Raw genomic sequence first — 20,880 nt, 5'->3', positions numbered from 1 at the left:
GTTTTTAGTAGCGGTCACTACTTGGGCTTTCCCGATCCACCTAACCTGGAAATCTGATGATCCAGCATGGATCGAGCAGTGGCCACTAAAAAGAGAAAGCCTGCAACAAGCACATGTTCTAGTTAATGAACAATTGAATCAGAGGCATATTAAACCTTCTACTAGTCCATGGAACACTCCAATATTTGTAATCAAAAAGAAATCTGGTAAATTTCGTTTGCTTCATAATTTACGTGCAGTCAATGCTCAAATGGAGGCAATGGGGGCACTACAGCCAGGCCTCCCAAATCCAGCCATGTTACCTGAGGGCTGGAACCTCCTTATCATTGATTTAAAGGACTGTTTCTTTACAATTAGCATCCATCCAAATGATACTAAATCATTTGCACTTACATTACCGTCTCTGAATCGTGAGGCACCTGCAAGTCGGTATGAATGGGTGACCCTTCCTCAAGGGATGCGCAACAGTCCTACACTGTGTCAATTTTTTGTGGATGCTGCCTTACTGCCCATTCAAACTGCTTGTCCTAATATGATGATATATCATTATATGGATGATATTTTGTTTGCACAGGAAGCTCCATTTACTGCTCAGCAAGAGGCCTTTATTTTCACACAACTACATAATCACAATTTATATGTTGCCCCAGAGAAAATTCAACGTTCTGCACCCTGGAAATATTAGGGCTGGGTAATTTCTGATATGCACATTCAACCACAAAAGGTTGCTCTGCAACTCGATTTGCACACTCTGCATGATATGCAGCGATTTATGGGTGACATTCAGTGGCTCCGTCCAGTTGTTGGTATTTCAAATTATGAACTTGATGAATTAAGACCATTGCTAAAAGGTACTGATCCCGCTGCACCTATTCAATTGACTGATAGGCAGCGTGTAGTTGTGGCAAATATTGCTGATACTGTGGCCCAAAGAGCTGTTGATTGTAGAAATCCTGACTTACCTATAGACATTACTATTCTGTCTCATCCAAAACACCTTATGGGAGCTCTCACTCAGCAGTTAAAAGGTAAAAGAGGAAAACAGCAGGATACAAAGGTATTAGAATGGATGTTTGGACCTTTACAGCCTAGCAATTATATTCAACCACGCGTGGAGGCGCTTGCACTCTTGATTTGGAAAGGCCGGAAACGCGTGGTACAGATTACAGGGGAAGAGCCACAAAGCATTTTTGTTCTGATAAAACAGGCTGATTTAAACTGGTTTTTACAACATTCTCCTGAATTAAAAGCTAGCATTTTAGAATCTAATGCTGAAATTCAATTCTCACCACTGTCTTCACCTATTCTGTGCTGGATCTTCTCACATAGTGAAAATATAGTGAAAATATAGTGAAACACCATTGATTAATGCTGTTACTCTGTTCATAGATGCAGGTCACAAATCTCGAAAAACTACTCTCACCTGGAATGAACAGGGGCAATGGAATCATGTCATAATAAAAGGACAAGAATCAGATACTCTACAGACATTGGAACTTTCAGCAATTGTGTGTGCATTTTGTCGATGGATGCATGATCCTATAAATGTTGTGTCTGATTCTTTGTATGCAGTTGGGGTAACGCAGTGTATTGAGGATGCACTGTTACGAGAAGTGCACAATCAGGCTTGAATGCACTTTTCGCACAGTTGCAGTCTGCAATACGACAAAGATCTGCTCCATATGCTATTTTTCACATCAGGAGTCATAAGTGGGTGGAAGGATTAGGGGAAGGTAATGCTCATGCTGATAGACTGGTGTCAATAACTGTGCCTATGGACAATTTCACAAAAGAACGCAATGCCCATGCCTCGTTTCATCCAAATGCAAAAGGGCTACAGCGTTGCTTTGATATTACAATGGAAGAAGCCCGAGGAATTGTCAGAGCATGTCCAGACTGAGGTCATCACAATGGACCGGGTCTCAGCCTGGGGGTAAATCCTCGAGGTTTAGGCCCTAATGAATTGTGGCAAATGGATGTGACTCATGTAGCTGAATTTGGGCGTTTACGTTATGTTGATGTAGTTATTGACACTTACAGTCATTTCATTTGGTCTTCTCCACAAGCTAGAGAAAAAGCAGTTCATGTCATCCAACATTTAACACTGTGTTTTGCTATTTTAGGGGTACCTGGAGTTATCAAAACAGATAATGGACCTGCATATGTAGGGAAGAAAGTTAATCGCTTTTTGCAATTATGGGGTGTTAAGCATGTTACAGGTATACCACACTCTCCCACAGGTCAAGCTATTGTAGAAAGGGCAAATCAAACTTTAAAACAATACCTTGCAAAATTTAAAACAATTACTGATCCACAGGAGAGATTGGCAAAAGTGTTGTTCAATTTAAATCATCTTTGTATATTTGGAGTTCATGATATGCCCCCTGCATTTGTACATGGGACACTTGCAAAACAAAATGATGCAGAAAAATCAATAACTGTAATGTATAGGCATCCTGCTACAGGGATTTGGTCAGAACCAGCACCTGTAAATTTTATGGGTAGAGGTCATATGTGTGTATCCACACCTACAGGTCCCTTGTGGGTTCCTAGCAAGTGGACACGTCCAGCTACAATACGGCCACCGCCAGCACCTCCACAGCCACCGCTGACACCTCCAATGATGAACGAAGGCTCCACTGACGATGACTACGGCTTGAGCCTATTTGTCAGGAACTAAATGATGTTTTAAAGACTAGCATTCTTTGGACTAAGCATAACCTAGAAGGAGGACACTATTTCTAGACAGAATGATACCTTTGATTTTGCTATTGTTCATTTTGCTGTATGCTGATGCTTGGGCTCCTACACAACCAAAAACAAACATATGGGTCACTTTGGCTAATTTGACAAACCAGAGTACTATCTGTCTGTCTTTATCCTCACCTGGAAATCCATTTTGTACCCGTCTAGTAGGGGTACCTGTTGAGAATTGGCCTTGTCCTCAGAAGATATTAACCTGTAAGGTAACACAGCCTCAATATAATGTGGATGACTGGGATTCTTGGGTTCCTTACCTTCCTCTTGCTCCTCTTGAGCCACAGGAGTTAGAGCTTTTGGGATCAGTGAAGGCTGATGGATGTATTATTTTTAATTGGACTAGTGTACAGCAACAGAATCTCAACAGCAGGTATTCGATTTCAGCAAATTCCAGCCTTCCAATATATAGAAATTCCTCTTATTGGTGTAATTACACTTCAGCACATGTCTCAGTTTCCTCTACATCTCCACTGCAGCTACCTACTGGGTATTTTCTCATTTGTGGAGATCGTGCTTGGTCTGGTATCCCTTCTAGACTTAAAGGAGGTCCCTGCACTATTGGACGACTGTCTTTATTGACACCAAATATGTCTATGATATTAAAAGTATCTCGACATCATAGACAAACAAGGTTGACCCATGCATTTCAGAGTGATTGCAGAGATGATATAAAGTTTTGGTCCCCAGGAGCAGTTGTAACGGCATCTATTTTTGTTCCTGGCGCTGCAGCAGCGAAGGCACAAGCTACACTGAACAGATTAGGTTGCTGGCTTGCCAAACAGACTAATGCTACATCTGCTGCATTGTCTAATCTTTAGCTGGATGTTGACTCTGTTAGGCACGCTACTTTACAAAATTGTGCTGCTATTGATGTTTTACTATTGGCCCAGGGACATGGTTGTAAAGATTTTGAAGGTATGTGTTGCATGAATTTGTCTGATCATTCAAAGTCAATACATAAGCAAATCAGTGAATTGCATAGGCTTACCACTCAGTTACAACAAGCAGATGGATTTGGATTAGATGACTGGCTAAAATCATTGGGCCTGGGACTATGGTTTCGTTCTATCATTCAATATTTGATTATGCTCGTTTTAGTGATTTTGCTGTTTGTATGTTTATTGCCATGTATTTGTGCGTGCTTGCAGAGAGTCATGCATCAAACTGCTTCATCAGTTACCAATCAAACAATGCTTGTACAAAAGAAATACAGGGGAATTGATGGGGAATGGCTGCAGGAACAGGGTCATGGATCGATGGAACAGTTATTCCATCAATCCTCTGTTTGAGACCCCAGACCTGAGCTCTGTGCCCGGGAGGAGCTCTGGCCTGGGAAACTGGCCTGGGAAACAACACTGGCCTGTGAACAGTACACTGTGCATGTACAGATAACAAAAGGCAGAATATCCTTGAGATATGAGTTGTACAAGAACAGGATGTAAAACAAGATGTACTTAGCAAAGTAAAAAGCTAGCAGATGAAAAACTTTGCTACAGCTGAAACTGCACGCAGAAGAACATAAAACAATGCACCTTTATGAATTGACCAGTGAGAGCTTGTTGCTGATATTGCTTGCAAAAGACTATATAAACTGACTGGATCTTTGAATAAACTGGAGCTTGCTTATCAATCATATTGATTGTGTGCTTGTCTTCCCTCACCGCCCGCGGCAACAGTGGCCTGATGCCGGCTCTCGGCCCAGGAGTCCCCGTGGCTCCAGCAGCAAGGGTGGCTGAGGGGTTCCTGCCTGCTCTGGGGCATTGCTGCAGGGGCCACTGCTGTCAGAGCCCCCTCTCTGCTGCTGACAGCTCTGCTCCTGGGGACACTGCTCTGCCCCAGCCCAGGAACAGCAGCAGTGCCCAGTGCCAGCAGTGGTGTCAGTGGGACCCCCTGTGCACAGGGACCCCCAGCCCCGGGCTGGCCGTGCCAGCACCCCCAGGGACCTCCAGCCCCGGGAACCCAGAAGAAGTGGAAACCACAACTGTGCAAACGCTGCCTGTGCCCAAAGGAATTGCAAAGAGAAGTGAGAATTTAAACAGTATATTTTTTCCAAAAATCGGCAAAACCTAGGATTTACAGAACATGTTTCATTGTAACAATCCTTTCAACAACAGCAATCTACAGAACATGTTTCCATGGGAGCCCATAGACTAACAACCTACAGAACATGTTTCCATGGGAGCCTATAGACTAACAACCTACAGAACATATTTACATGGGTGCCTACAGACTAACAATCTACAAAACATATTTACATGGGTGCCTGCAGACTAACAAACTTCCAAACATATTTACATGGGTGCCTGCAGACTAACAAACTTCCAAACATATTTACAGGAAACCTCTAAGCTTCAGAACATATTTACAGAGGGGTCATATCTGTGGCCACCATCTCCATCAGTCCTGGAAGAAAGGACGCAGCAGAACTGGACTCTGCTGCCAGCAGTGGCCCAGGTGGGCTGGCAGCTGGGCCCCTGAGGCTGGGACAGGACTGGCAGGGCTGGCATGGCCCCCGGCAAACGCAGGGCAGGCCGGGAGTGGTGCTTGTGCCACCAAAATCCAGGGCTCCCTCCGGGCACCGTGTCCCTGAGCGGGGCCATCCAGCCCAGCCCCAGCCTGGCCTCAGGGGACACACTCTGCCTGTGGGCTGGGCATGGGAAGCATCTGCCTCTCTTGCTCCTGGGGCTCCATCTTCATCCAAGGACCATGGGCTCCTCCTCATCCTTATCGTTGACTTCCATGTCCTCTATGTTGTCCTCCACATAGACTTCCATGTCCTCAGCAGTCTCTTCCATGTCCACCTCCATCATTTCTTCCCTGTCCAGCACCACGTCCACTTCCATCTCCTCCACGGTGTCTCTGGCAGTCTGCAAGAGGCAGCACAATCTCACGGTGGGCTTGGTGTCCCACACCATCCATTCCCACATGGCTGCAGCCTGCCCAAGCAGGGTGCCCCCCTCCCTGGAATGGCACTGTACCTCCACTGAGGCAGCAGTGCCCATCCTGCTGGACTGGCTTCAGAGCAGGCGGCGGGCAAAGCCCAGGCAGCAGCAACAGCTCAGCACTGACGGGCAGAGCGAAGGGTGAGTGAGAAGTGGCCGTTGGCAGCAGGTGAAGTGTCTGCTGTGCTCCTTTCCAGGTCCTGGACCTTCCAAATGGACCACTCTGGGAGCTGTGATGTCACAGAAGTTTCAGGGCCACTCCACATAGAGAGATGGGGATCGTAGAATGTTCAAATCCTTGAATGGTTTGGCTTGGAAGGGCCCTTAAGGATCATCTGGTTTCAACTTGAGCAACATCCCACCACACCAGTCTGCTCTGGACCCTGTCCAACCTGGCCTTGGAAGTTCCTGGGGATGGGGCATCCACAGCCTGTCTGCACTGGTCCCTGTCTCAGGGACAACCACCCTCACAGTAAAGAACTTCTTCCCATCATCAAATCTATTCCAGCTCTGGCAGTTTGATCCCATTCCCCCTTGTCCTGTCACTACAGTGCCTGACAGAGAGTCCTCTCCCACTTCCCTGTAGTCCAGGCAGTTCCTGCAGGCTCACACGTGCGGCTGAACCTGCAGACAGGAGAGAGAGAAGCCAAGCTCCCAGGCGGAGAAATTGGGGAAAGTGACATGAGAGCAGAAGGAAAAGGTGGACATGGGCCCATGGCCCCCAGCATCAGCAGCCACAGGACCCAAAGACCCCCAGCCCCCTGCCCAGCACAGCTTGCCCTGCCCCTTCTGCTGTCACCCGAGTGGGGGACAGGGGCCAGTGGCCGCTGCCAGCAGCAGGAATGGGGGCAGGGTGAGGATCCCCTCGCTTGGTTTTTGTCTCCTAATCCGGGCACAGGGCAGTGCAAGGCAGGCTGGGAAGCAAAGCCCGGAGCCTTTGGAGGCTTCAAGCCTTAAACATCAGCCCCTGCACCAGCCCAGATGCAGGTCCCACAGTTCCCAAGCCCATCATGGCCTTCAGAGCATGTAGGTGGATTTTGCATCCCTGTGGCCGGATGCCGGCTCTCGGCCCAGGAGTCCCCGTGGCTCCAGCAGCAAGGGTGGCTGAGGGGTTCCTGCCTGCTCTGGGGCATTGCGGCAGGGGCCACTGCTGTCAGAGCCCCCTCTCTGCTGCTGACAGCTCTGCTCCTGGGGACACTGCTCTGCCCCAGCCCAGGAACAGCAGCAGTGCCCAGTGCCAGCAGTGGTGTCAGTGGGACCCCCTGTGCACAGGGACCCCCAGCCCCGGGCTGGCCGTGCCAGCACCCCCAGGGACCTCCAGCCCCGGGAACCCAGAAGAAGTGGAAACCACAACTGTGCAAACGCTGCCTGTGCCCAAAGGAATTGCAAAGAGAAGTGAGAATTTAAACAGTATATTTTTTCCAAAAATCGGCAAAACCTAGGATTTACAGAACATGTTTCATTGTAACAATCCTTTTAACAACAACAATCTACAGAACATATTTACATGGGAGCCTATAGACTAACAATCTACAAAACATATTTACATGGGTGCCTGCAGACTAACAAACTTCCAAACATATTTACATGGGTGCCTGCAGACTAACAAACTTCCAAACATATTTACAGGAAACCTCTAAGCTTCAGAACATATTTACAGAGGGGTCATTGTGGTAAGCACATTTCTCTCTCTTTCAGGATTTTTATAAAGGTGAACAGAGAGAAGTGAAAGAGAAAACAATTTCTATTTCTGCTCCTTGTTTTTTCCTTGTGGAATGTGCTTGGAGAATAATTTACCTAGAGCAAATGCCTGGTTGGATCATGGTGGATTGTTTGGGCCTGATGGCCAATTGGATCCACCTGTGTCTGGACTCTGGAGAACAGAGGGTCATGAGTTGTGAGTTGTTTAGATATGATAGCTATAGAGAGTAGCATGTAGTTTTTAGTATCCTCTTCTATATAGTATCTTAATGTATCATAACATAATTATAATAAAGAAATGATTCAGCCTTCTGAACTAAGTCAGACACCATCATTCTTCCCATTGGGTTTGCCGACATCAACAACAGCTGATTCCTGACATTTACATTTAAAAAGTGACATTTTGTTGTGATCTGGCCAGGCTGTGCCAGTTTTGTTTCCCCAGTGGGCAGGGTCAGCACCAAAGACACAGACACCAACTGAAGGACTCAGTGTCATTGACTGTAGCTCAAAGCAGCAAAGAATCACAAAAGGAGCAGCTCAGCACTGCACCCAGCCAGCAGCACCAAAGATTGCAGCAGTGATTAAGAAAGATCCAGCAGCAGTTACCCTCAGGCTTTACCATGCCCCAGATCCACACAGCAGCTGGGGAAGCTGTCACAGCCAAGGGCTGCAGAGCCACTCCTGGACACTGGGAATTCCTGCAGGTGCCTCCAGCCACAGGTGAGGCTCCAGCCTCGCTGGGAGAGGGCCCAGCTCTGACAGTGCTGAATGAACAAACTGACAGCGCTGCTGGTGCGGGAACATCTGGTTTCATCCTCCTCCTGGGTTCCTCCCAAAGCCTGGCCAGGGCCCAAGAGGAACCAAGGGAGGTGACTTTGCCCATTCAGCCCCAGACAAGGCCAGATGTCAGATTTCATGGCCTTGTCTGGCTTCTAAACACAGAAAGGTCAATCCATGTTTCACTAATGAGTGGATACATCTATCACAGTGCTAATGACCATGCATATTTCATTAGTGAGCAGATACAAAGATAACCTTTGGTTGGAAGGTTCATCCAGAGGCCACCTTTGGCTCAGGGCCTCACTCAGGGCTGTTGTCCAGGACTTGGCACTTCAGAGACGTGGTTTAGTGCTGGGCTCGACACTGCTGGGTGACCGGCTGGACTGGATGAGCTCAGAGATCTTTTCCAACAGAAAGGATTCTGTGATTCCATGACTCCATCTGCTGCATTCAGCCAGGTCCATGTTAGCAGCATTCATTTGCTCACAAAGTCTCCTCAGGCCCAGCTCTTGAGGCCTGAGGCTTCAGCTCCTTCAGCTCCTGGTGCTCAGCTGCTCGTGCTGAACGGGACGACTCGGGGAGAAGAACACAGTCCATTCAATTCCTTCTGGGACACGGAGAGGGGAGGCTGTGGAAACAGGAGCAGTGTTTGTGGCCTCCTCTCTGCCCTGCACGCCTTTCAGCGCTTTGAACCAGCCAAGAGCTTTCTCCAAGAGTACAATGGAGCAGCTGCTCCTGCTGCCGGGTCTGGCTCTCTCCAGTCTCTGACCTTGCCTGCTTTTGTCCCTCTTGCTGTGCCCTCTGCTCCCCCAGGGCTCGGTGGCTGCTGCCCAGGACTGTGGGACTGGCGCAGATCCAGGGGTCGAGACCCTCCTTTCTCTGCCCTTGGAGCTGCCTGGGCACAGCAGCCTTTTCCATCTGGAAGCTCCCCATGGACAGGGAGTCCCCAGCTCCGTTCCTTGCACAAGCTCCAGGAGCCCAGGGCTGCCATCTCAAGTCCCTGCTGGCCCTGGGGGCTCCCAGGTGGGCACAAGTGGGGCAGCAGAGCCAGCAGGGAGCCTGCGAGTCTCTTCCAGCCCTGTCTGCTCAGAGTTTGGGCCTTGGAGCCTCAGGTGGCCAAAGGCAGCTGCTGCTGGTCCCTCTGTGTGCCCCCGTGTCCAGCAGTGCTGCTCCATCAGTCTGTGCCCAGCCATGGGGAAAAGCCTCAGCCCTGCAGGGCCAGGAGCTGCCGGGCTCTGCCTGAGCAGCTCAGCCAGAGGGAAGGGAGCTGCTCCCCACGGGAACCAGGAGCCAAGGGCTGGAGCACCTCGTTCTGGGGCAGAGCCCAAATTCTGTGAGGGAGTAACAGAGTTATTCACGTGCACTGGTGTGTCAGCTCTGCAGGTGCTGTGCCTGCAAACACATGGCTCGAGATGTGCAAAAGAATTCTGCAACTCTTGGCTGGATCAGGATGTCAGCAGTGCTGAACTCCAGCTTAGTCCAAAGCAAACACTTTACACCTCTGCTCATATCTGCTAGATTTTTTACATCAGGGTATCCAGAGAGAAGTAAACAGAGGAGTAAATATTTTCATTATTTATCAGAAATATATCTCATTTTGCTGAACACTTCTTTTTCAGAATGTGTTATCTTCTTAAAAAGAAAAAGAAAAAAGAAAAAAAAAAACGAGAAAAATATTAAAGCGAAGAAAAAGAAACAAATGTGTAGTGTAATCTTCTTGAACTTTGGATTAAGAGGTAACTGATCTTTTTAAAGGGAGAACTCATTTACTTTGTGCATGTTCTCATGCCTGGATCCATCTTACGGACTGACATCAGCATCCATTTTAAAGACTTTGGGTTTTGTTTCCAATATTAAGATTTTTTTTTTTTAATTGGAGTTGAAGCAATAGGAGGATGAGAGATGGATTGTGCACAACTGTGTCTTGAGGCCAAAAAAATTGCAGTTTGAAACTTGGACTTAAAGTATTGAAAATGAAACTTACAAATCCCAGTGCATTGTGTGACAGCAGCTTTTCCTATAGGATGTGCAGCATCACAAAGACTTCATCAGTGGGGTTGGGAGTGCTTGGAGCTTTGTCCTGTGCCACTCTGGGATGTCATGAACCAGGACTTCACCTGCCACCAGCCCAGGTCACCCTCTGCCACCACAGCTCCTTGGGCCTTGTGTCCCCAAAGCAGACACAAAGTGTTTCTGCTGCTCCCGCTTTGCACAAACCCACAGAGAGCTGGGATTTTTCCAAGGCTCATGTCTCCATTGGGCCATATTCCCAAAGAACCAGCAGCACATCCTGATGAATACGGCGAGTTACGTGGATGGTTGTCAGATCCACTTCCTGCCTAGAAATCCTGAAACTGCTTCTAAATGCTGCTCCTTCAGCTCCTGGACACCTTCTCACACAGAGCTGGGAAAAAAATCCCCTGGCCACTGGCTAAAAGGTGAGTTATGCCCAAGTTAGAGCTCTGTGGGAAATCTCTGTCCCTCCCTGACGTTTTAATGTATCTGTACATGGGGGTGTGCATGGATGCGTCTTGTATACAAAGGAAGGAGCGTGCAAGCAACGGGACTGACACTTTCAGTGTCCATGCTATTCCATACCCATGGGCACAGAGACATTATGGAAACCCTGGCACAGACAGGGCCTTCTGTCCATGGGTACAGAGACATCCAAGAGCCCCTGGCACACACAGAGCCTTCTGTCCATGGGTACAGAGACATCCAAGAGCCCCTGGCACACACAGAGCCTTCTGTCCATGGATACAGAGACATCCAAGAGCCCCTGGCACACACAGAGCCTTCTGTCCACGGGTACAGAGACATCCAAGAGCCCCTGGCACACACAGAGCCTTCTGTCCATGGGTACAGAGACATCCAAGAGCCCCTGGCACACACAGAGCCTTCTGTCCATGGGTACAGAGACATCCAAGAGCCCCTGGCACACACAGAGCCTTCTGTCCATGGATACAGAGACATCCAAGAGCCCCTGGCACACACAGAGCCTTCTGTCCATGGATACAGAGGCATCCAAGAGCACCTGGCACACACAGGCCTGGCACACACAGGCCTGGCAGAACAGGTGGCTTTCCCCACAGGCTGCAGGAGATGAGAACACAACATTTGCCAACACTGACTGCAAGCCACAGCTCCGGGTGCTCCCCATGAACCTCAGCTCTGGGACCACTGTCTGCCACAAGCTTCAGGGGCTGCAGTGGGAGCCTGGCTGGGCTCTGCCCTGGGGCCATCCTGCAGGGACAGCTGCAAACAGGGAGCATTCCCTTGCCACAAACAGCCAAGCCAGGGCTGCAGGGCAGCTGCTCCAGCCCGGAGTGCACTGCTGAGTGCTGTGCTCTGGGGCTGGGGCTCCCCGCACAGGGGACTGGACTGGTGTGCCACAGGAGACAGAGAAGCTGCAGCTTCAGCCTAACTGAGGTGGGTGCGTGGGCTTGGAAGAGTGGGGAGGCTCAAGGGGATTCACAGAGCTCCTCCTGCTACAAGGACGAGGACAAGGGAGTGGGAACTCAGCAGTGAGGAGAGCTGAGGGCTGGAGAGCAGCTCTGAATGACACTAAAATCCCACTGGACCTCTGAGACATTGCTGCTCCTCAGCCAGTGACAGGATGAGTCCCTAAGCCTGGGGCTCAGCCTTCCTCGTGGTGAGGGGCATCAAGGAAGGCAACAGTGTGATGGAGACTGCCATGGGCTGGGAACTCACTGGGGGAAAAGAGGGAGCAGTTGGGAAGTACAAGGCAGGTGGAGGAGAGAACTGTTCAGAGAAGGGCTGAGCTACAGTTTGAGCAAGCTGCAAAATGTCATTTGGGGTCATCCCAGATTGATTTCATTTCAGAAGCTATTGAACAAGTTTATTTTGGGGTGGTGTCATGTTTTCCCTTGGAGGCGTACACTCTGCAACCTTGAGCTGTGTTGCTGAAATGCTCCAGCAGGTCTGTGCTGCAGGTCACCCCATTTCTTCTTTGGCTGATTGCGGCCCGGTGCTGAGCTCCAGCAGAGCCCTGGCAGAGCCCAGAGCAGCCTCAGCACCCGCAGAGCCCGGCTGCAAGGAGAGAAACCAGAAAGCGCCCGTCAGCTGAAGGCTCCTGTCCCCTTGTCCCAGCCGCCCGCGGTGCCCAGGCCATGCTGGCCGTGCCCAGAGCTGTGCCCAGAGCTGCCCATCCCTGCTGCCTTTGGGAGCAGAGCAGGAGGGCAGGACATGTGCCCAGCCTGCAGCCGGCCACGGCACATCCAGCCCTCAGCAGCTGCCCAGAGCAGGATGCTCCCGTGCTCACTGCCATCTCCCCAAAGCTATGATCCCACCATGCCAAGCAGACGGGACCCACCTGACGCCATCCCCCGCTGGAAGAAAAGCTGGTCCCAAACGATGTCCTCAGCCTTCTCCAAGGGCACGGCCCATCCACACCACAGCTTCTCCCAAGCACTTCCCCATCCAGACTGGACCCCAGCTAGAACGCTTCCTCTAGAAAAACACACAACAAATTATTGAAAATAGATTACAGACTAAAAGGGGAACAAGAAAAAAGGTCAAAAATCATATTACTGTCAGGGACTTGAGGAAGGCCCAACCCCTGCATGCCAGGGAAAAACCCACCCACAGGTGAGGGAAGCCCAGGCTCTCTCCCTTCCCCCCTGCACTGCCCCCCAAAATAACGCTGATCCCAAAGCAAACAGGGGCAGTGGAGCAGCCCAAGCCCTTCCTTGCCTGCAAAGCAAAGCAGCCCCTGCACAAGTTCTGGAGTCCCACCTCTGCTCCCACCATGGGGGTTTGTTTGTGTCGGGCTGGCTGCCCCAGCCCCAGCCCGGGGCACGGCGGGTGCTGGGGGCTGTTGGCAGGGCCAGGAGCCCACTCCCATTTCATCACCACCCCAGCCCATCCCCCAGCCCTGCCAAAAGCAGCCTGGCAGCCGACTGAAGGATCAGCTGCATCCACCCCAGCAAAGGGGGAACCTTTGGTTCCTGGCCAGGCTGTGCAATGCCCAAATCTGGGAGCATCCCCCTGCCTGTGGACTCACCTGCTAATTCCCTGTGGAGCCTGGCTTTGGAGAAGGTGCCAGAATCGAAGTCCATCATCCTCAGCTGCCGGTGGCCAGGTGGAGGAAGAGGTTGTCATCCTTGATGTTGTCCTCGCTGTCCCCAGCAGCAGCAGTCCCACCTGGTACAGCTTCTCCAGGGGCTCCTTCTCCTTCCCTGGGGGTGAGCCCAGGCTGTCTGGGTTCTGCCCAGGGCCCAGAGCTGTCAGGGAACCAGGACAAGCAAAACCAGCTCAGATGGTGGCCACCAGTGCTGGGCAGAGCAGCTCAGCTCCAGCACAAGGGCTGCGTGTCCCCATCTGATGACCCCTGGGCAGTGACACAGGCAGGACAAAATGTCTGGGTTCCTTTGCTTCTGATTGCCAAGGCATGTGTGGAGCTGCAACTTACCAGGGCCTTGCATCAAAGTGTGCCTGTGGCTCTCTCCCTTCTTCTAGGGCCGATCAATATCCTGCAGCCAGGGATCACAGAACAGCTCTTCTAACGAGGGCCTGTCCGAGTGCAGCATGGATAAACACCGCCTGATCACATCTTGGCACTCTGGGCAGAGAAACCAGAACCCGCCGGTCAGCTGGAGAAGGCTCCTGTTGGCTTTGCCCCACTATTCCCGTGTCCAGGCCATGCTGGATGTGCTCAGAGCTGGGCCTAAACTTCCCCATCAATTCCCTGTTTTGGAGGAGAGCAGGAGAGCAGGACATGTGCCACCTCCTCAGCAGCTGCCAGAGCGGGATGCTCACGAGCTGCTGCTGTCTCCCAGCACTGGCATTGCCCCCATGGCCAGAGATGAGGATCCACCTTGAGAGAGCCGTTGTGGCAGCGAGAGCTGATGGTCCCAGCTGATGTTCTGGCTCCTCCTGAAAGGGTGCTGCCCACAGACCATCTGGTGCAGCAGGATTCCCAGGGACCAGATGGTAGCTGGCTTGCCATAGTAAAATCCAAAGTGGATCCATTCCGGGGGGCTGTATGACGGTGTTCCTGTGGAATACAGATGGGGTTCATCAGGGGGATGCTGCTGCTCCCAGAGCCTGGCCCCAGCATCCCTGGGCGTGTGGGGGCTGCCCCAGTGGCACACGGGGTGACCGCTGCCCTCTCGCCAGCACCTGGGACTTGTGTACAGACTCGGGGTTGGAAAAGAAGCCACTGGGGTTGGAAGAGGGCAGCAGAAGTCCTGGCAAGGCCCAACCATGAGGAGGAAAAACCCACCCAATGCTTGGGAAAACCATGCCTTCATCCTCCCTGCCTGCACTGCCCAAAAAACATCATGAATCCAAAACAAACCAGGTGAGTGGAGCAGTCCAAGCCCTTTCTCACCTGCACACCAAACCGGCTGGGACACAGCTTACGGCCCCCCTCTCTGCTACCCCCACCCACCCGTGTTTTTGTTGGGCTGGCTGCCCCAGCCCCTGCCTCAGTCCTGCCCAGAGTGGTGGGCAAAGGCTGCCAGCAGGGCTGGAAGCTGGCTCCCCACCCAGCCCTGCTCAAATGCAACTCAGCTGAAATCTCAGTGCCATGAAGGGCAGCAAAAGGGAGAATCCCCGCTGCCACAGCCAGCTTGGGCTGTGAGATGTTGGGCCATGAGATGCCAGGCCCGAGAGCACACCCCTGCGTGGGCTCACCTGCAAAGCGAGTGTAGGCTGTGTCTTGCAGGTAGGTGCCACAGCCAAAGTCGATCAATTTGGCCTGCCCGGTGGCCAGGTCCACCAGGATGTTCCCTGGTTTGATGTCCCTGTGCAGGACTCCACAGCTGGTGCAGTGCTGCACGGCCTCCAGCACCTGGCGGAACAGATCCCGCGCCACCTCCTCGGACAGGAACCCCCGTGCCCGAATGAAATTGTGCAGGTCCTGAGACCGCTTTGGGCGTTCCAGCACGATCAAGATGTATTTGGGGAGCTCAAGCCACTCCAGCAGCTGGACGACACCGGGGAATCCAGTGGACACCTTGTCCAGCAGCACGATCTCCAGGGGTGCGCTGGTGCCGTCGGGCTGCAGGAGGAGCACGATGCTGTCAGTGGGGCTGATGCCGTGCTGGGGGTCAGGAACTCCTCACCCAGCACAGGGTGCTCTGCGCCCTGCGCTGGCCCCATGCCCGCTCTCCCTCGAGGTGTCCTGGTGGCTCCCACCCTGCCGGGCCTCGGCTCATCCCCGCCCGGCACGGCCTGGCTTCTGCCGCTGGCCCCGCTCACTCACCAGCTTGCCCCAGTGCCGGACGCGGTTCCTTGGCACCCTTTTGATGGCCACCTGCAAGCCAAGAGCAGCAGCGGGCTGAGCTCGCCGCCCGCCATGCCCAGCCTCAGCCCCAGCCCCAGCTCCAGCCCCATCCTCCTCCTCCTCCTCCTCCTCCGCCCCCCTCTCCCCCTCTCCCTTCTCCTTTTCCTTCTATCCCACCTCCTCCCCCTCCTCTCCCTCCTCCTCCTCCTCCTCCTCCGCCCACCGCCGGCCCCGCCGCTCACCGGGGCGCCGTCCGAGAGCCGCGTGGCCGCGAAGACGCTGCCGAAGCCGCCGCTGCCCAGCAGCGAACCCAGCCGGTACCGCTCCTGCAGGCCCTGCTGCGCCTTCCCTGCGGGCGGGACGCGGCTGTCAGCGCTCGGCCCGGGGCCAGGAGCGGCCCCCGACCGCCCCCCGACCGCCCCGGGCCGGCCCTCCCCAGGCGTTCGCTCCCGGCAACGGGACAGCGGCGGCTCGGGGGCGGCGGCCGCGCTGCCGAGCGGCGGAGCTCGGGCCGGGGAAGCCGCAGCGGAGGCGGCGGCAGCGGCCGCGCCGCGTGTGTCCTCCGCGGGGCCCGGGAGGAGCCGGGGCCGGGGCCAGGCTCGGGCCAGGCGGAGCCAGAGCGAGGCGATGCCGCTCCAGCCCCAGGCACCGATGCCCGCCCAGAAGCGCCACCGCCAGCACGGCCAGAGCCGGGCGGAGGCGAGACCCCGGCGGGACGGCCGGGGGCGGGGATGGGGCAGCCCCGCCCGGAGCCGGGGGCGGGCCGGGGGCATGGCCCGGCCGGGAATGGGGAGAGAGAGAGACTGGGAGAGGAGGGGACAGCGGAAAAGGGAGAGCGGGAGACCGTGCGGGACAGCGGGAGAGGGAGAGGGAGAGGAGTAAGAAGCAGGAGTCGTAAAAATCACTGCTTTGGCTGCTGCTGCTGCTGCTGCCGCCGCTGCTGCTGCAACTGAAGCTCCGGGGCCGTTTGTCCCCGTGTCCATTTTTCCGTTGCCCGCTCACCCCCACGCCCAGCCCCCCGCTCCCCGGGGGCAGCCCCTGAGCCTGTCCAAACACGGGAACTTTGCCCTGTTCAGCCCAGACCCAGAGTCTGGACTCCTGCACGGGGGCAGAGGTATCTCCTCGGTCGCTGCTGTGCATTGTCCCCGCTGAGGATCAAACCCTGTCGGGGCACATTTCCTGGCTGAAGGATTCCCTGGTCCTGGCCCTGCACTTATGGCTCCAGCGTTGCTTTCCAGTGAATACTGGAAGGCAAACTGTGTGGCTCATGGTACTTTAGAGTGTCTAGAACTCGCTAAGTCACTGATCTTAGAGGTGAGATGCATTTGGAATTAATGGGATGGAGAAGTAGTGCAAGATGGAGAAAGGGAGCAGAGAAATAAATAGAGGAAAACATCTTGGACTGTTTCTTTCAATTTTCATTTCACTTCTGGAAAGCTGTTTCAGTTTTCCAGGAATCTTCTCCACAGTCCTGTTTGCTCTTTTCAAGAACCTTTCCTGGAGAACCAGGTTGAGCTCCTGTCACAAGATGTGCCACCACCTGCAGCTTCTCTTGGCTTTCCACACCATGTGTGCAGCAGGACTCTTGCAGCAGAGCAGGACAAAGGTTTGGAGAACTTGACAGCTTGTCCTTTCTCTTCCTGGAGAGCTGGGGAGTTGTGCCATTGGTGAGGTTTTCATTGTGACTGTTCCAGCCTTGGGAAACAGGAGGTGGAACCAGGACTTGTTAGGGAATACAAGCCTGACTGAATGCAGAGAAGGAATCTCCAGAGCCCGCAGCCAGAAATGGAGAGTTGTGTGATAATCATTCCCACATCTCCATGGACACCTGGAAAGTGATCTAGAACATGAAAATGGGACAGAGGGAGTTTGTTTCTGTGTTCAGGTTGGGTGATTCTACATCTCCAGTGCTGGTATAAATCAAGAGCACAGTCAGTTCATGATAAGCACCAGAACAGGCTGGACCTCTGAGAGTAGGTGATGGAAAGAATTTGAAAAGGAGAAATGCAGGGAATGACTTGGTGGACTTTGTCTGGAAGAAGGGTAATTTGTTCTAATTGTCTCTAGTCCATTGCTTCTGCTTTTGTCCTTCTTACAAGGCCATTTGCATCCCAGATTCCTCATGAAATGAGATCCCTGAGCTTCTGGAACTGCCTGAAAGATGCCCTGTTCTTGCAGGGACACTCAGGCTGAAACAGGAAGCAATTTTGAAGCAATTGTATTAAACAAAAACCAGTTCTTAAGCAGAGATTGATGTCACTGCCCCCGACCAACCACCATGGGCAAATCTCTGGCTCAGCCTGGAGCAGTGACCTTGAGGGGTGTCCCCACTGCAGGGAGGAATCTCCACAGCCCCCAAGAAGGGAAATGCCAGGAGACACTGCCATTTAGATTTGGGATGGGGCTTTTCTAGTCTGAAGTGCTGCCCTGTCAGTCAGATGTGCCCAGGCTGGGCCAGCTCAGCAGCTCTGCAGGAGCTCTCAGTGATGTCACTTGGTTGTTCCTTTCTCTGGGGATTTTTCCAGCCCTGCCACAGCTTCAGCTCCCTCTGAGGATGTGGAACTTTGGGATGGAGGAGTCAGGCTGGTTTCAGCATTATTCACCCCAACAGCAGTGTGACCCCCCTCCTTCATTTCCCACTGGGGCTTTGCAAACAGGGCCTTGCGGGAGTGGTTTGAGCCCATTGCAGGCAGAGCCTCCTGCTCCAGCAGGAACTGCCTTTCCTGTGCCAGGAGCAGGGCAGGTCCCGCTGCAGGAAAAGCCCCAGGCCAGCCCCAGCACAGGGAAGGCCTCGGGCGCAAGGGCAGAGTGCCATGCTGGGAGCTGTGCCAGGGAGAGCCTGAGGCACCAAAGGCGCCTTGGCAGCAGCAGCTGCTTGCAGGGCATGGCCAGAAGCCTCCCTTGGCAAGCCGGCCTGGTGGCCAGCACTGCAGAGCTGCTGCCTCAGGGCTCATTTCTGGCTGGGCTCTGCCCCAGCCCACAGAGTGTGACCTCAGCCCTGACTCTGCCACGGCCCTTGTGCCTGAGCCCTGCAAAGCCCAAAGGTCACCTGTGCCCCCAGGCTGTGCCAGCCCCTGGGGCAGGGGGAGGAAAGGCAGAGAAGGGGCTGGGTTTGGCTGTGGGGTGTGGGGTCCAGCAGAGACCATGAGGAGTCGAGGCAGTGGATGGAGTGCACTGAGCAGCCCCTTCTGCCCATGCAGTCCTGGAATGGTTTGGATGGGAAGAGCTCTGCAGTGCTCATCTCATCCAAACCCCGCCATGAGCAGGGACATCTTTCACCAGATCAGGTTGTTCAGAGCCCTGTCCCAGCTGGACTTGAATGTTTCCAGGGATGGGGCATTGACCACCTCCCTGGGAACCTGTCCTGGTGTATCACCACCCTCATCATCCAAAATTTCCTCCTTATCTGTTCTTATCTGAACCTCCCTTCCTTTAGTTTAAAACCACCCCCCTTTGTCCCGTTGTGCCAGGCCCTACTAAAACCTTTGTCCACCCTTGTATTCCCAATGAGCCGGGTTTCCATGGCAACTGCCAGGACAGGTGACCCAGGTGTCACCCCCAGTGAGGGCTGCCATGGAAACAGTGCCCAGCACTGCCCCTTTCTGTCTGGCTGACCTGGCCTTTGGCCCTGGCCCTGGCGTTTGCTGCTGGTTCCGCAGCGCCTGACCGGCCAGCGCGGCACAGGGCAGGTGGCCATGGCACAAGCCCCCAGCAAGGGATCCCCTCTGGCTCTGGGCAGTGACACCAGCCTGGAGCAAGGGGCCAGGGCAGGTTTCCATGGCAAGCAACCATCACAACGGCTCCAGGAGCAGAGTGACTCTTGCCAAGGAACTTTGCCTTGCTGTCACTTAATATTAAATCTGGTTTTTGCTGATCCCTTGCTGGGGATTTTTTCAGCGCTCTCAAGCCCTCGTTGGTAACAGGGTGAAGGAGCCCTGGACCAGGCTCTGGCCCTGGGAGACACGGGGACGCTGCCAGGGGGTCCCTGTCCCCCTGTCCCACCCCCCACAGCCCCGGCCCCCGTCCCCGTGTCAGGCTCTGGGGTCGATCTCGTGGAACATCCTCTGGGGGAGGCTGCGGCGTCGGGAGCGGGAGGACCTGGGGGGACAGGGGACCCCGCTGTGCACGAGCAGTGTTGGACTTCTCTAGGGGAACTGGGAGGGGGGGCTGGGGTGGAGTGACCTCCCCAGTGACCTCACACAGCCCCTGTGAGGTCACACAGCCCCTGTGATGTCACACAGCCCCTATGATGTCACACAGCCCACTCTGAGATGTAGCAGGCCACCTGTGATTTCATACAGGTGTCCTGTGATGTCACAGCCTGCTCTTTGAGGTCGCAGTCTGCTCTGTGATGTCACAAAATCTGCCCTGTGATGTCACTGCCCAGCCTGTGATGTCACAGACACCCTGTGATGTCACAGCCAGCTCTATGATGTCACAGCCACCTTTGTGATGTTATGCAGCCTCGCTGTGATGTCACAGCCTGCTCTGTGATTTCACAGTCAGCTCTGTGATGTCACAACCCACTCTGTATTGTCTCAGCCTTCTCTGTGACATCACACAGCTGCTCTGTGATGTCACAGAGCCCTTTTCTATGATGGCAGAGTCTTCTCTGTGGCCTCACAGCCCGTTCTGTGATGTCACACTGCCAGCCTGTAATGTCACAGCCGACTTTGTGACATCACAACCTCCTCTGTGATGTCACATCCTGCTATGTGATGTCACATAATAAACCAGTGATGTCACAGCCAACTGTATGATGTCACAACCTGGTCTGTGATGTCACACAATCACAGAATCACAGAATTGCTGGGTTGGAAGAGACCTTTAAGGTCATCAAGTCCAACCCATGCCCTAACACCACCTCAGCTAAACCATGGCACTGAGTGCCACATCCAGTCTTTTTTTAAACACATCCCAGGATGGTGACTCCACCACCTCCCTCGACAGACAATTTCAGTACTTTATCACCCTTTCCATAAATAACTTTTTTCCTAATATCCAACCTAAATTTCCCTTGGTGCAGCTTAAGACACTGTCCCCTGGTTCTGTCAGTTGCTGTGAGGAGAGAGACACGACCCCCACCTGACTGCAACCACCTTTCAGGGAGTGTGGAGAGTGATAAGGTCACCTCTGAGTCTTCTCCAGGATAAACAACTCCAGCTCCCTCAGGCATTCCTCACAGGACTTGTGTTCCAGACCCCTTGTAATAGATAAGAGAAGTCTCTTTGTTCATCATTAAACAGGAACTCAGGCAAAGGAAGAGGTTTTTTGTGAGTAACAGGAAACCCGAGGATATGCTGACTCCTTAGTTTGATGGTACAACTAGGGTCAGGAGGTGTGTAACCATCTATGGAAAGATTGTTACAGGGTCATAAACTCCCAGCGAGGAAGAGGAGGAGAGCCTTCATCCAGACGACCACCAGAGAGCAGGCGGCGACCCCC

The sequence above is a fragment of the Anomalospiza imberbis genome, chromosome 30 (assembly GCF_031753505.1).
Source record: "Anomalospiza imberbis isolate Cuckoo-Finch-1a 21T00152 chromosome 30, ASM3175350v1, whole genome shotgun sequence".
NCBI classification, from domain to species: domain Eukaryota; kingdom Metazoa; phylum Chordata; class Aves; order Passeriformes; family Viduidae; genus Anomalospiza; species Anomalospiza imberbis.
This window is presented reverse-complemented; position numbering follows the sequence as displayed.